This window comes from Entelurus aequoreus, linkage group LG12 (genome assembly GCF_033978785.1).
Source record: "Entelurus aequoreus isolate RoL-2023_Sb linkage group LG12, RoL_Eaeq_v1.1, whole genome shotgun sequence".
NCBI classification, from domain to species: Eukaryota; Metazoa; Chordata; class Actinopteri; order Syngnathiformes; family Syngnathidae; genus Entelurus; species Entelurus aequoreus.
The window spans coordinates 17,867,575-17,884,937 of NC_084742.1; the positions used below are offsets into that span (position 1 = coordinate 17,867,575).

Sequence of the window (17,363 nt, forward strand, 5' to 3'; positions counted from 1 at the left end):
GGTCCCCCCGCCGCGACGCAAAGCCCCGACGTACAGACTCGCATAACAACCGTGCACCGAGGGACCCCATATCCATCCACTTCTCAGAGACACACACGAATAACGGATGTAATACTGTTATATTTCACAAAGACACAAGCGGCAGAAAATGGATGGATTTTTCAATGTCCTATATATACTGTGAGCAATACAGTTTGTTCCTTGTATTGTGTCTTTTGCGCATAAATAATCGTTTTCCCCCCACTTGTTTGCACTTTATGATCGCACTCTGCAATGACATATTTATTTTTAGTTATCCCTTAGTCTTTTGCAAATGTTATTTTATAATTGATTAACTATTTTTTTGATAACATTTTATTTTGAAATAAACGCCCAGTTAACTGTTGTAATTTACACTTTGGTAAGTTGTAAATGAATAAAGACAAGGAGAGCTGCATCAGCCCTTTAAAATCCCACACTTAGGGCTGCACAATTAATACAATTTTAGTCGCGATCACAATTTGGCCGCTACGATTCAATGAGGGTGATCGTCGGCGATATTAACATTTAAAAAGCAGGCTCCGCTGCATATCAATTAAAGCAATTTTACAACCAGCAGTCAGCCAACCACCAAGGGGCAACCGTGTGTTTGTTTAAAATAGAAAGGGCAATAAATATGTTTTTCATAACATAGTAAATGATCGTGAATAATAATCGTGATTTCAATATTGATAAAAATATTTGTGATGAATAATTTGGCCATAATCACGCAGCCCTACCCACACGTAATAAGTCCAGAAATGCCTTCAAACAACACCGCTACGGCATCCTGTAAGGCACATTAACTTTGATCCTCACACAAGTCACAGAAAAAGAAACTGTAAGGCGCTACAATGGCAAACTCAAGGGGAATGAAGTTGAGCTGACATAAGCACAAGCATCGTTTAAATAAAACTTGTGCACTCACTCAGTGTGGATGTAAAAACGCTGAATAAGGACTTTGCAGTATGTAAAAAAGTGTCTCATACATGTGCGAGACGACAAACATACCCAGCCACCTTGTTGTGATGTCAATACCCTAAGCTGAGTAACAAAAATGTTGATTTTTCTATGTAAACGCTTAATATTGACTTTTGTGATGTTTCACAGGAGTGATCTACTTGAGAGATGTCATGTTTTCTGAATGAGTGTCACAGTTTGTCAAACACATAAAAAAATCATGTTTACAGTTATATTGTACTAAAGTCATGACCACAAAAACACTTTCAAAACACAATTTTGTATGCAATTTTGCTTCTTGTCCACATGCAAACTGCTTTTTGACCGTTTCTACAGGATGTCCGCTTTTGTGGGCGGTCTCATTTACATGGCCCCACTTTGACAGCTTCTTTTCTCGTCATCCATGTTGTAGATTTTAGCGCTTCCATAGCGAGTCTACTGACAGATATAAGTTTAAACTATTCGCTAATTTGTATTTGAAATGGCAACAACGGAGGACGCATGTCTATGTACGAGCTATTCTGCTCCACAAGAGGATAGCGAAAAAGAAGGAGTTAATTGAATACAATGTCGGACAAAATGGCGAACTCGAGCAAAGCACTTTAGGTAAATCTTTACCATATATGGATAATCTAGGGCTAGGCCGATATAACAATATAATTATATATCATGATAGACATGTATTCGATGTCAATGTAAAATGTGTTCGATAAATATATATTTTTTGGTCAGAAGAAACTGTAAAGAGTTCTCGTAAGCTAACAAAACAGGAAGGGTCAGTGAACAATGGGAGGGACATGCTAAACAGCCAATCACATATCAGTATCAACAATCTTTTTGGGTGCGCCATCTCACTGTTGATTCTCTGCAAGGAGTGAGAAGAAACGTTTTTAAATGAGTGCTGCAGAAAGTGAAGGAATTGTCGATAAAACAGGACAAATCACCTTGACAGTATGGCATTTTTTGCACTTTTTCAAATGGACCGTAGTCCTTTACCGCGCTCATCTTTTCTTTTTAACCAACGTCCATTCCCTATTCAGCTGTACAGAAACAACAGGTAGGAACTAAATTGCAGGACTGTATGAATACAATAACAAAATATAACAAATGTGCTACTTTAAAATATTTTGGTCCAATAATACTTAAATATTAATGACTCAATAACAAAATAATTTCCATATAAAAATAATAGACCAAATTAAATGTTACACAGACCACAAAACTTCCTGGCAGTAAACCTGAAAAAAAATTATTCTCAGGGTTCTTTGTTTACATTTTCAAACTTTGCACTATTTTCACTTGGTAATACGGTATATTGTAGGGCTGTGAATCTTTGGGCACTGCACAATTCGATTCGATTCTTGGTAACGATTCAGTTGAGAATTGATTCTCGATTCAAAACAATTCTTGATTCAAAATCCATACTTTTTTTTTTATTAACATTGGGCGCTAGTTCTATGATTAACTACCGTATTTTTCGGACTATAAGTCAGGAGCGACTTATGTGTGAAATTATTAACACATTACCGTAAAATATCAAACAATATTATTTAGCTCATTCACGTAAGAGACTAGACGTATAAGATTTCATCGGATTTAGCGATTAGGAGTGACAGATTGTTTGGTAAACGTATAGCATGTTCTATATGTTATAGTTATTTAAGGCTGAAACGACGCGTCGACGTAGTCGACGTCATCGGTTACGTAAATACGTCGACGCCGTTTTTGTGCGTCGACGCGTCGCATAATTACGTCACACTACCGTCATGGCGGAGCGCAAAGCAGACTGTGCGAGCGAGGGGAAAAACGCACGCCAAAAGTCGTCAAAAGTGTGGGAGTATTTCAATACACAGCCTAATAATGTTGTTGTATGCACACTGTGTCGAGCGGAAATGGCATATCATAGCAGCACAACGGCTATGAACGAACATTTGAAAAGAAAACCATCAACCATCAACTAGTCAATCGTCCGCGTTAGCATACGTTGTCATCATTACACAAATACATGAATGTGTCATTTGTATCTGCTAGGGGTGTAACGGTATGTGTTTTGTATTGAACCGTTTCGGTACGGGGCTTTCGGTTCGGTACGGGGGTGTACCGAACGAGTTTCTAAGCTAAAGCTAACTTTATCTGCTAAAGTCTTAACAAGTTGCTTTGCTTGTCTGCCTCTGTCTCAGCACGCAGCATTGTCCCACCCATACAACCATCTGATTGGTACACACGCAGCATTGTCCCACCCACACAACCATCTGATTGGTACACACGAAGCATTATCAGCCAATCAGCAGTGCGTATTCATAGCGCATGTAGTCAGCGCTTCAGCGTGGAGCAGATAGGTGTTTAGCAGGTGAGCATCAGGCAGCGGACTCTCCCCAAATGATAATAAACACCTCCCAGTCAACTACTAGTAACATCACTATGAGCCCGTTGACCTACTAGAAACTTAAACTGCAGCTCAGCTCACTCGCAGTCCTGGTTTGAGGTGAAGGCTAATTACCTCTCAGTTCCAGCCACATCGACCCCTTCTGAGCGCCTATTTTCAGCTGCTGGGAATATTGTAAACAAGAAAAGAAGCAAAGCAAGTAGACATGCTAACCTTTCTTCATTACAACTGTTAGTCACTAACTGGAATGAGTAGAATTGGTTATTGTGTACTGTGTTGGACTGGATGTTTATTTTGCACATTTTAAAAGCAATACTTAATGTTTACAGTGCTCCAGAATATTTGGATTGGCACTTTTTTGTATTGGATGTTTATCTTTATTTTTGCACATTTTAGCAAATAAGCAATACTTTCACTTTTGTTGAAATGTTTACACTGTTGTTACAGAATATTTCGTTTTGCACTTTTTTGTATTGGACGTTTATCTTTATTTTTGCACATTTTAAAGCAAAATAAGCAATACTTTTACTTTTGAAATGCTTATACTATTGCAGAATATTAAGATTTGCACTGGATGTTTACTTTTATATTTGCACATTAAAAAGCAAATAAGCTACTTTTAATTTTGTTAAATGTTAAAAGTTTTAAATGTTTACATTGTTACAGAATATTTTGTCATGTTGTTGTCAATGTTGACTGAGTGGCCATACTTTTTTTTTTTGTAAATAAAAACCATGCCTTTTGAAAAAACTGGCCTACTTTTATTTTTTCATCTTCATTTTAAATAATAAAAATAAAAAAATCGGTAAAAGGAAAAATAATCTATAGATGAATCGAAAAAATAATCTATAGATTAACCGATTAATCGAAAAAATAATCTATAGATTAATCGATAGAAAAATAATCGTTAGCTGCAGCCTTATAGTTATTTGAATGACTCTTACCATAATATGTTACGTTAACATACCAGGCACGTTCTCAGTTGGTTATTTATGTGTCATAACGCAGTGGTTCCCAACCACCGGGCCACGGCCCGGTACCGGTCAGTGGACCGATTGGTACCGGGCCGCACAAGAAAAAAATAAAAAATAAAAAAATAAAAATTGTTTTATTAAATCAACATAAAAAACACAATATATACATTATATATCAATATAGACCGATATAGTCTGCAGGGATACAGCCCGTAAGCACACATGATTGTATTTCTTGGACAAAAAAAAACAAACAAAAAAAACATCGCATCGGCCAAACTGTGAAAAAAAACTGATTTATAATCCGAAAAATACGGTATGTTTAATCTTATGATACCTCCGCATTGTTGCCTGAAAACAGTTTTGCTCATAACATTTTACCCAAAAATTGTATTGTGAATTATATTTATACAGCGCTTTTCTCTAGTGACTCAAAGTTAATGAGAATACAAATAAGGTCCATTGTTAGCATTAAGTTAGCTGCATTCGACCCAACCTTCATCCTGCATAATTATATTGCTTTTTTCCCAATTTATTCCAAACTATAAAATTAAACATGATTCCTACATAGATGTGTGTGTGTGTATATATATATATATATATATATATATATATATATATATATATATATATATATATATATATATATATATATATATATATATATATATATATATATATATATATATATATATATATATATATATATATATATATATATATATATATATGATGTACTTTCCTTAGTGTGGTTAGTTTTAGAGTGACTTCATTGTGGATAATATCAAAATACCTCAAGTTGTTATTATATATGTAGGTTCACTAGGGCTGGGCGATATGGCCTTTTATTAATATCTTGATATTTTTAGGCCATGTCACGATACACGATATATATCTCGATATTTTGCCTTAGCCTTGAATGAACACTTGATGCATATAATCACACCAGTATGATGATTCTATATGTCTACATTAAAACATTCTTGTTCATACTGCATTAATATATGCTCTTTTTTTTAACTTTCATGCAGAGAGGGAAATCACAACTAAGTCCATCCATCCATCCATTTGCTACCGCTTATTCCCTTCGGGGTCGTGGGGGGAGCTGGAGCCTATCTCAGCTACAATCGGGCGGAAGTCGGGGTACACCCTGGACAAGTCGCCACCTTATTGCAGGGCCAACACAGATAGACAGACAACATTCACACTCACATTCACACACTAGGGCCAATTTAGTGTTGCCCCGGCTTCCTCCCACCTCCAAAGACACAACTAAGTCAATTTACCAAAACTGTATTTATTAAACAGTTATTAAGCAGTGGCACAGACATTCATGTCATTTTAAAACAGAAAGTGCAAGATTGTCAGAGACATTTTAAAACAAGCTATAAGTGCACTTTTGTGAATGATGTCACCAAGATGACATATCAAAACAACACTAAATTAAAGTGTACTTTTTGTACAGAACGCCACTACAATAGTTAGAAACAAATAAAGTGCACATTTGTGCATGATGTCACACAAGATATTTCAATAACTGTCAAATAAAAATGAGCTGCATAATAGGTTCCTGCGGACGTTATCTCCTTTTGTTGTTGACTTTTTTTTTCCCCATACGGTGTTGATCTGGAAATAGTTGCTTCGGCATTTTGTTGGTGTGGCACCGGACGGAGATGTTGACATGCAGAGTTTCAAGCACTCTTTAATCTCTAGCGGGTGACTTTTCAAATTATGCTACATTAGCAGAGCTGTTACTTTTTGTAGCAACGCTTTTGCCGCGTAAATGTTGAACACATTCCCGCTTGAAGCCAAACCACCGCCGGACGATGGATCCCGTGCTGTTTTTCTTGGGAATTAATTCTTCCTTCATTTGTTACCAGATTTGCATCTTCTCTCTCTCGTATTACTACCCGCACCTCACCGTTAGCATCACAGTTAACGTTATCATGTCGCTACCTCTCTGCTCTGCGGGATCGTGTGACGTTGCACACGTGACAGTATGTGACGTATGTAAGAAGGTGCGCTTGGTTTACATCTCTGTGAGAAGGAGAGACAAGAAAGAGTGGGAAACGCATGCAGTGTAATGCCCGCAGCTAAAAGCAACTGCATGAGAACGTATACCGTATTTTTCGGATTATAAATCACAGTTTTTTTCATAGTTTGGCCGTGGGTGCGACATATACTCCGGAGCGACTTATGTGTGAAATTATTAACACATTACCGTAAAATATCAAATAATATTATTTATCTAATTCACAAAAGAGACGAAGCAAATGTCAGCAATCGTCACACACACGTCAGCAATCGTCACTCACACGTCAACCAATAAGAATTCGGCGGGGGAGGGTCATGGCAGAAGTGCATGGTGGGTCATGGGATGCTAACTGCCATATGCTACTGCCGTGCTGTCATTTCAACATTGGCGGTAACTAGGGCTGCAACTAACAACTAATTTGATAATCGATCAATCTGTCGATTATTACTTCGATTAATAATCGGATAAAAGAGACAAACTACATTTATATCCTTTCCAGTATTTTATTAGAAAAAAAACAGCATACTGGCACCATACTTATTTTGATTATTGTTTCTCAGCTGTTTGTAAATGTTGCTGTTTATAAATAAAGGTTTATAAAAAAATAATTTAAAAAAATTAAATAAAAAGGAGCCTCTGCGCATGTGCATAGCAGTGTTTCCCACACATTCATTTATTTGTGGCGGCCCGCCACGAAAGAATTACGTCCGCCACGACTCGGATTTTCTTAATTTTTATTTTCGGGATTTGAATGCATTTATTTTGAAAGGACAGCTGGAGAGAGACGGGGGAGGGGGGAGAGAGGGTGAGAGCAAAGCGACTGTCAGGTGGGATCGAACTGGGTCGCCGCCGCAGCGGGTGCTCTACCAGGTGAGATATGTTATAGCTGCATCGCTCGCGGCTCGTCATATATTTAACGTTAATCCGCGATTTCACCGAGCGTTTCACTGACGGTGAGCAGTCTGACGCTGCTTCATTAACACCGCCGCTCGCTGTTTGACTCGGGGGCCGGGGCAGACGCACGCAGTAACAGTCACCTGTTGCCATACCGACGAGCTAACGTGTCCAGGTTATAACCCTGTTGTCAAAAAACACACATGGAGACGGTGCTTCAGATACTAATACTAATTTGATACTGTAGTAGTTATCTTTTGTGTATTCATAATATAAAATGGATGGATGGACGTTTAAAACAAAACTGTTATTAATTAGTAAGTATACATTTTTTGAGCCTTTTCAGAGAAAATCATATCATTGTAGTAAATTATGCAAATTACTCGATGATGTCATGGTGACCACGCCCATAACCACGCCCCCACCGCCACAGGTATCTTGGCAGTTTATGGGAAACACTGCATAGCATAGATCCAACGAATCGATGACTAAATTAATCGCCAACTATTTTTATAATCGATTTTAATCGATTAGTTGTTGCAGCCCTAGCGGTAACTTATAAAAATTAAGAAGGGCTGAACAAAAATGGCACCGAAAAGGAAATCATATACTGCAGATTAGAAGCTGGACGTAGTGAAATATGCAGCAGAAAACTGCAATCGAGCAGCAGAAAGAAAGGACGCCAGCGGCGCATACCACGAGCGACAACGAGGAAGAAGATTTCATCGGATTTAGCGATCAGGAGTGACAGATTGTTTGGTAAACGTATAGCATGTTCTATATGTTATAGTTATTTGAATGACTCTTATCATAATATGTTACGTTAACATACCAGGCACATTGGTTATTTACGCGTCATATAACGTATACTTATTCAGCCTGTTGTTCACTATTCTATATTTATTTTAAATTGCCTTTCAAATGTCTATTCTTGGTGTTGGATTTTATCAAATAAATTTCCCCCAAAAATGCGACTTATACTCGAGTGCGACGTAAATATGTTTTTTTCCTTCTTTATTATGCATTTTCGGCCGGTGCGACGTATACCCCGGAGCAACTTATAATCCGAAAAATACGGTACTCGAATATCACGATATAGTCAATTTCTATATCGCACAGAGACAAACCCGCGATATATCGAAACTTTTTTTTTTCCATACGGTGTTGATCTGGAAATGGTTGCTTGGGCATTTTGTGGGTGTGGCACCGAACGGAGATGTTGACATGCGGAGTTTCAAGCACTCTTCATTCTCTAGTGGGTGACTTTTCAAAAGATGCTACACATTAGCAGTGCTGCTACTTTTTGTAGCAACGCTTTTGCCGCATACTTCTTCACCATCTACCCGCTTGAAGCCAAACCACCGCCAGGAGATGGACTCCCTGCGTTTTTTTTGGAAAATAATCATTCCTTCATTTGTTACCAGATTTGCACCTTCTTTCTCTTGTATTACCGCTCGCACCTCTCCGCTAGCATCACAGCTAACGTTACCATGCCGCTACCTGTCTGCTCGGCGAGAGCGTATGACATTGCACACGTGACAGTATGTGAAGTATGTAAGAAGGTGCGCTTGTTTTATGTCTCTGTGAGAAGCAGATACAACAAAGAGCGTGAAGAGCCTGTAGTGTAATGCCCGCAGCTAAAAGCAACTGCGTGAGAACGTATACTCGAATATCACGATATAGTCATTTTCTATATCGTACAGAGACAAACCCGCAATATATCGAGTATATTCGATATATCGCCCAGCCCTAAGGTTCACTCTCTCAAACTTCCTCTTTCACCTTTGCACTGCTTGGAGCACACACTACATGTGTCAGTCTGACTGATAGCAAGGCCTTCTTACAGTGAAAACACTATGAAACCGTTATGGCTATTCCTAATACGGTAAAAATGTTGGATCTTTGTGTCCCGTAAACTTTAATCTAATACTGCGCAACTAATAGTTTTAATGACATACACAACCCCATCTTATCCAAGGACGTCTTCACCAAGGCGCCTCCTGATGGCCTTGTTGTGCCAAAGCCACCTGGACTACTCGCCCCCAACTTCAAGCGACCATGAAGTCGTCTGGCCCAGATGGATTTTGTTTTACAAGAACTAAAAGAAGAAAGAAGAATTGTTGATTGAGGCGAATTCCTTTCAGCAGTACCTAGGTGATTGTGTGATTGAGACCAATGCTGTAATGTTTATTTGTGACCGTTTTCAATACATGTTTATTTTTCTAGAAAGACCTGGCCTCTGAATGTTCAATCGAAGACCGCGGGGAGAATCTAACAGTTACAAAAAAATTAATAAGTAAACATATGTGTTAGTAGGTGCTCTGAAGTGGAAAAGGGGTAGGGTGAAATAAGCTTTTCTTCTTCCTACTACTTTTCGGACATGTAAAGAGAAATGATTAGTTAATTATGTGATGTATCATTGTATGTGTATTCATGTTCGAAATAAGCTCAACAACTGTGATATTAGAATTTTGTTTACATTGATTGTTTAGGTGTTGTCCATGGTTGTGTGTTGAGGAAGTTATATTTGAAATGCAAATGTTAACATTTAATATATATTTCTTCTATTTTAATTTCTATTTTAACTGTTTTTTTAATACAAACCCCGTTTTCCATACGAGTTGGGAAATTGTGTTAGATGTAAATATAAACGGAATACAATGATTTGCAAATCCTTTTAAACCCATATTCAATTGAATGCACTACAAAGACAAGATATTTAAATGATAAATAAATGATAAATGATGATAATTGTATAGCGCTTTTCTACCTTCAAGGTACTCAAAGCGCTTTGACAGTATTTCCACATTCACCCATTCACACACACATTCACACACTGATGGCGGGAGCTGCCATGCAAGGCGCTAACCAGCAGCCATCAGGAGCAAGGGTGAAGTGTCTTGCCCAAGGACACAACGGACGTGACTAGGATGGTAGAAGGTGGGGATTGAACCCCAGTAACCAGCAACTTTCCGATTGCTGGCACGGCCACTCTACCAACTTCGCCACGCCGCCCCATATTTGATGTTCAAACTCATAAACTATTTTTTTTGCAAATAATAATTAACTTAGAATTTCATGGCTGCAACACGTGCCAAAGTAGTTGGGAAAGGGTATGTTCACCACTGTGTTACATGGCCTTTCCTTTTAACAACACTTAGTAAACGTTTGGGAACTGAGGAGACACATTTTTTAAGCTTCTTAGGTGAAATTCTTTCCCATTCTTGCTTGATGTACAGCTTAAGTTATTTTAGGCTTCATAATGCGCCACACGTTTTCAATGGGAGACAGGTCTGGACTACAGGCAGGCCAGTCTAGTACCCGCACTCTTTTACTACTATGAAGCCACGTTGATGTAACACGTGGCTTGGCATTGTCTTGCTGAAATAAGCAGTGGCGTCCATGGTAACGTTGCTTGGATGGCAACATATGTAAATAATGTAAATAATTCAATGTGATTCTCTTGTGTGATGACTGTATTATGATGATAGTATATATGATAGTATATATCTGTATCATGAATCAATTTAAGTGAACCCCGACTTAAGTTGAAAAACATATTCGGGTTTGATTGATTGATTGAGACTTTTATTAGTAGGTTGCACAGTGAAGTACATATTCCGTACAATTGACCACTAAATGGTAACACCCGAATAAGTTTTTCAACTTGTTTAAGTGAGGGTCCACTTAAATTGATTCATGATACAGATATATACTATCATATATACTATCATCATAATACAGTCATCACATAAGATAATCACATTGAATTATTTACATCATTTACAATCAGGGGTGTGGAGGGGGGGAGGATATGGACATCAAGTAGTGGACAGAGAGAGAGAGAGAGAGAGAGAGAGAGAGAGAGAGAGAGAGAGACACAGACAGACAGACAGACAGACAGACAGACAGACAGACAGACAGACAGAAGACCTTTGTTAGTTCGGAATCTGGGTTTAACGTGGTTAGTGGAGCACCCCCTGGTGTTGTGGTTATGGCGGTCATTTACGTTAAGGAAGTAGTTTGACATGTACTTCGGTATCAGGGAGGTGTAGCGGATTTTATAGACTAGGCTCAGTGCAAGTTGTTTAACTCTGTCCTCCACCTTGAGCCAGCCCACTTTAGAGAAGTGGGTAGGAGTGAGGTGGGATCTGGGGTGGACGTCTAGAAGTAACCTGACTAGCTTGTTCTGAGATGTTTGGAGTTTAGATTTGAGGGTTTTGGAGGTGCTAGGGTACCAGGAGGTGCATGCGTAATCGAAAAAGGGTTGAACGAGAGTTCCCGCCAGAATCCTCAAGGTGCTTTTGTTGACCAGAGAGGAAATTCTGTAGAGAAATCTCGTTCGTTGGTTAACCTTTTTGATTACCTTGGTTGCCATTTTATCACAGGAAAGGTTAGCCTCTAGAATGGAACCTAGGTAGGTGACCTCATCTTTCCTGGTGATAACAATGTCACCTACTTTTATGGTGAAGTCATTGACTTTCTTAAGTTTGATGTGGTACCCAAACAGGATGGATTCTGTTTTACCCAAGTGTATGGATAGCTTGTTGTCAGCGAGCCAGGTGCAAGTTCTACAGAGCTCAGCACTGAGGATTTTCTCCACCTGTGACTTGTCCTTGCCGGATACCAGCAAGGCAGAGTCATCCGCAAACAAAAACAATTCACAGTCGCATGCCGATGACATGTCGTTTATGTATATTTACCATTTACCATACCAGGGTGTTACCATTTAGTGGTCAATTGTACGGAATATGTACTTCACTGTGCAACCTAAAAGTCTCAATCAATCAATCAATCAATCAATCAAAAGCTCCAAAACCTGTATGTACCTTTCATTAATAATGGCGCCTTCACAGATGTGTAAATTACCCATGTCTTGGGGACTAATACACCCCCATATCATCACAGATGCTGGCTTTTCAACTTTGCGCCTACAACAATCCGGATTGTTCTTTTCCTCTTTGGTCCGGAGGACACAATGTCCACAGTTTCCAAAAACAATTTGAAATGTGGACTCGTCACACCACAGACCACTTTTTCACTTTGTATCAGTCCGCAGTCAGCTCAGGCCCAACGAAGCCGACGGCGTTTCTGCGTGTTGTTGATAAACGGTTTTCGCCTTGCATAGGAGAGTTTTAACTTGCACTTACAGATGTAGCGACCAACTGTAGTTACTAACAGTGGGTTTCTGAAGTGTTCCTGAGCCCATGTGGTGATATCCTTTACACACTGATGTTGCTTGTTGATGCAGTACAGCCTGAGGCAGACCTGGGCATTCTGCGGCCCGCGGGCCGCATCCGGCCCTTTGTGCGTCCCTGTCCGGCCCGCGTGAGGCCAATTATAAATTACAAAAAAGATTTTAAAAAGTATCTATGTCGAGTGTGCAATACAACGGTGCTGCTTTTGTTTTGAAAATCGTTATTTGTATTACTTCCGTGTGGACGTATGCGTGTGCGTGATTGTGAGTGAATGTGAACAGCTGCAATCATTAATTACAAAATAAAGTTGAAAAAACATCTGTCGTGCGCGCAATACAACTGTGCTGCTTTTATTTTGAAAATTATTATTTATGGGCGTGTGTCCGTGTGTAAACTGCGAGAGAAGGTGCACATGCAGAGACAAGTGATGCACGGTTTACACCCGAGACGCTAAAAAGAGAAAAGTTGATGAAGAATGGCGTGTTTCCAACAAGACATGGACTGCAAAGCAACGTTCCCTCGAAGGTGCGTGCCTGCGCAATTGCGCACTGCTCAAGCGTCTGCTGCGCGCAGCAAATATATGCCGCGCACCAAATCAAATCCCATCTGAATTCTAAACAAAATAAACATATTTATTCAATGTAATTTTGCAATGCAACTCTGAGTGACAGTGACAACAAGCGGCCCTAAAGTTGTTCGTCAACACCGTTCAATTGAACACCATTCAATTATTGTAACGTCTATCGAGATGCTTCGAGGACAGGAATTATATCGATCACTTTATTGAGCAAAACTGTTTATATTCGGACATAACCACACCAAAAACATGAGTAAAACACTTCTATCTCGAAAAACTAGTAATTTTCTGCCGTACAAACCAGGCCAAAACCAACCTGCCATCTGTCACCAACACGCATAGCACTAAACCACTGGTGCGTTTATGGCCACACAAAAAGTCGGACAACTCAAACACCACACAAAGTTACACTATGACTCCTCAGTCATACGTGTGCTTATTTTACTGTCATTTATTATTAATGTTAATTTATTTATATTAGTCATGGAATGCTGTTACACACACTATGTTGAAGTATTACTATTATTATTAATTATTATTATTTATCTTACGGTATATATAAAAAAAAATATTGAGCAAAATGTAATTGAAATATTGTCGATGTGGCCCTCCAGCAGTGCTCGGGTTGCTCATGCGGCCCCCGGTAAAAATGAATTGCCCACCCCTGGCCTGAGGGATCGAAGGTCACGGGCTTAGCTGCTTACGTGCAGTGATTTCTCCAGATTCTCTGAACCCTTTGATGATATTACGGACCGTAGATGGTGAAATCCCTAAATTCCTTGCAATAGCTTGTTGAAAAATGTTTTCTTAAACTGTTCAACAATTTGCTCACGCATTTGTTGACAAAGTGGTGACCCTCACCCCATCCTTGTTTGTGAATGACTGAGCATTTCATGGAATCTACTTTTATACCCAATCATGGCACCCACCTGTTCCCAATTTGCCTGTTCACCTGTGGGATGTTCCAAATAAGTGTTTGATGAGCATTCCTCAACTTTATCAGTATTTATTGCCACCTTTCCCAACTTCTTTGTCACGTGTTGCTGGCATCAAATTCTAAAGTTAATGATGATTTGCAAATAAAAAAAAAGTTTATCAGTTTGAACATCAAATATGTTGTCTTTGTAGCATATTCAACTGAATATGGGTTGAAAATGATTTGCAAATCATTGTATTCTGTTTATATTTACATCTAACACAATTTCCCAACTCATATGGAAACAGGGTTTGTACATAAACAAGGTTAATTGTTTTTTAGCACTTTAAATGGCCATTTTATTATTAATTTTCGTAACAGCTCAATGAGCGGCACAGTTATAGTATAAATACATATTTATGAATGAGTAGGGAAGTCACGGTATGAAAATTTCTTATCACGTTATTGTGAACAAAATTATCATGGTTATTATTATCGCTGTATTTTTAAATATGCTCAAGATTTTCAAAAAATATTTATACTGAAATCTTTTAACCAAATTTTATTTTAAAAAATAACGCATTCAAAATTATTTTCTTTGTAGGAGAAACATTGTAGATAAAAACACTGTTTCATGGACCTCAAGTTGAAGTTGAATGAACTTATAAACAAAGTAAGAGACAAACCAGCGATATATTGAGTATATTCGTTTCGTTTGTTGATATATCGAGTATATTCGATATATCGCCCAGCCCTAGGACATGGCCTAAAACAGTGTATCTGTAATTGTTTTTGCAATACTGCGGTTAGTACTCTGCTTAGATTATGCTAAAAAATATGTTTTTCCCATTTTTGTTTCAACCCTAATACAGCTTTGGCAAATCAAGCAATTATCGTTGAAACCCTACAATGACGAGCCCAGTGTTATGGCCCTCAACAATTATTATTTACTCTCCTTTAAAATATATAGTCTGACTCAAAATAATCTGTAAATAAAGCCAACATCAGCAGCAGCTCAATCAATAGTTTTAGTTTTACTACCGTATATTGACCTGAATATAAGACTACTATATTTATCACTCAAGTATTTTGAGGCAGTGGTATTTTCCGGCTTGGTAAAAGTTAGACCGAGAGAGAAGAGTTGAAGAACCGCATAGAAGTCTTGCTTTAAAGGGGGGGCCTATTCTTACCTAAGTCCCAAAAATGCAAAATCAAACCATGAGAGATGTTTATAAAAAAAAATATGTATTTCCTTCATACTTCCCCCAAACAAGCCATCTGGAATTTGCACAACCTATGACGTCAGCAGATTATCCATAAATGGTAGAAATTTACCCAAAGTACTTTGCGCGAGTCCGCCATTGTAGTCTGTGCTGTTGTCCAGTGTTTTTCAACCACTGTGCCGCAGCACACTCGTGTACCGTGAGATACAGTCTGGTGTGCCGTGGGAGATTATGTAATTTCACCTAATTGGATTAATAATATTTTTTGCAAACCAGTAATCATAATCCGCAAATGTGCCGTTGTTGAGTGTCTGTGCAATATGCAGATGACAGCGGGAGGCAGCGTGCAGGTAAAAAGGTATCTAACGCTTAAACCAAAAATAAACAAAAGGCATTGAAGCCTAGGGATGGCTATGCAAAACGAAACTAAAACTGAACTGGCTGCAACGTAAACAAAAACAGAATGCTGGACGTAGGGATGATGTTTGATAAGGAATTATCGAGTTCGAGCCTATTATCGAATCCTCTTATCGAACCGATTCCTTATCGATTCTCTTATCGATTCTCTTATCGAGTCCAGATAGGTTGTTGTATATGGAAAAAAACACAATATTTGGTTTAACAAAAGCTCACTTTTATTACCGTATTTCCTTGAATTGGCGCCGGGAATATAGTATTCGCCTGCCTAGAATTACAGCCGGGTCAAATTCGTTTCGCAAAATAATTAGCGCATGCTTGGCACTTCCGCCGGGTCAAATATGAGTCATTAAATGACTCCCGCCTCCTGGTGGTAGAGGGCGCTAGTGATCCTTCTTGCGACTACCAGTACTGCAGGAGACAGGTACTGCAGAAGAAGACAACAAGCAGCAAGCATGCAGCAATTGTTTGCTTGCACTTTTACCATGGAGGATTACATATCTAAAATTAAACCGTTTTCTAAACTGGACTTTCAATCGAAGCAGGAGGTAATAATTAAAGGAATATCTCCAGAGACTTTTAAAATTGAAGAAAGATGAGAAAGACTGCCTTTGATCAGAAGCAGCTGCACATGGACCCATTTACAAGTAAAGGTAAGATCATAATAACGTTTTTTTTATTAAATGTGCTTTTCATGATAAGGTATGCGCCGGAGTGAGAAGAGGTTTTAAAATAATTAGAGCATGCTTGCTCATTCCGCATGGTTTTGGTAACCGCAGGAGTGAGAAGAGGTTTTAAATTAATTAGCGCCCCTGCGGCTATTCAAGGAAATACGGTATATAATAAAAAAAATAAAATCTAATAAATAAATAAATATTGACTGTTACCCACCTAAAAAAATAAAATAAAATAAATAAATATTGACTGTTGTTACCCAAAGTATATTAAGTGGGATTTTTCAGAGAAACAAATATATACAGTAACACAAAAACAACCTGTCTCTGTGATCACTATAGGTGTATAAATAATAATATAGTGTTAAATAAAATCAATCCCTTAGGCACAAAACTGAAAATAATACAGCTCTCCAAAAAGTGCACTTCTGCTGCTATTTGACATAACTGTTTGTTATGATGCTTTGACATTTTTGCACTTTATTTCTTTATTGAAAGAAAATTCTATGAAGAGAAAAGTTCTTTGCAAATGTGGTTACAATGCTAAAAAATGAAAAGTTAAAGCTAAAAAAAGAAATACACTTTATTGAGTTAACATTATTTCTTTATAGGGGGAAAAATGTTATGAGCTAGAGAATATAACAACTACACTACCCAGCATGCAACGGGAGTTACGAGCATGAGCGGTAGCCCCGAAAAGTATTGCATGTTGCCACGCTGTGAAAGTAAACGTCAAGAACTCAGCCAACACGCCTCGTCTGCATTATTTATAATTAGACAGACAACACATCTACAGTGTGATTTTGTTTTGTTTACAAGGAAAGAAAAGCAAAAGTTAAAAAAGGGAGATATGTTGTATATACATGTATGTGCTGCGGTTGTTTTAAGAACGTTGCGACAGATGCCGTAAAGGAGGTGCTTTGCTAGCCTGGTTGCTATGTTTCCGGTTGATCGTAAAAGTGTTCGTCATGTGTTTTACCCTGCTAAAATCTCTCAGTAAAGTTATTCGAAGGATTATAGCTTTTGTTTTGAACTTTATTACACCTTGGAGCGCTTTTTCCCGTCCATTGTCTTCCTGCTTTCGCTATCTG

At 38.4% G+C, this 17,363-nt stretch overlaps 1 protein-coding gene across 3 annotated transcripts in view; it reads right to left on the reverse strand.

Annotated features, from left to right (window-relative positions):
* Nucleotides 1–17,363, reverse strand: part of cpsf6 (cleavage and polyadenylation specific factor 6) — a 42,473-nt gene that overhangs the window by 22,754 nt on the left and 2,356 nt on the right. The window lies entirely within an intron of this gene.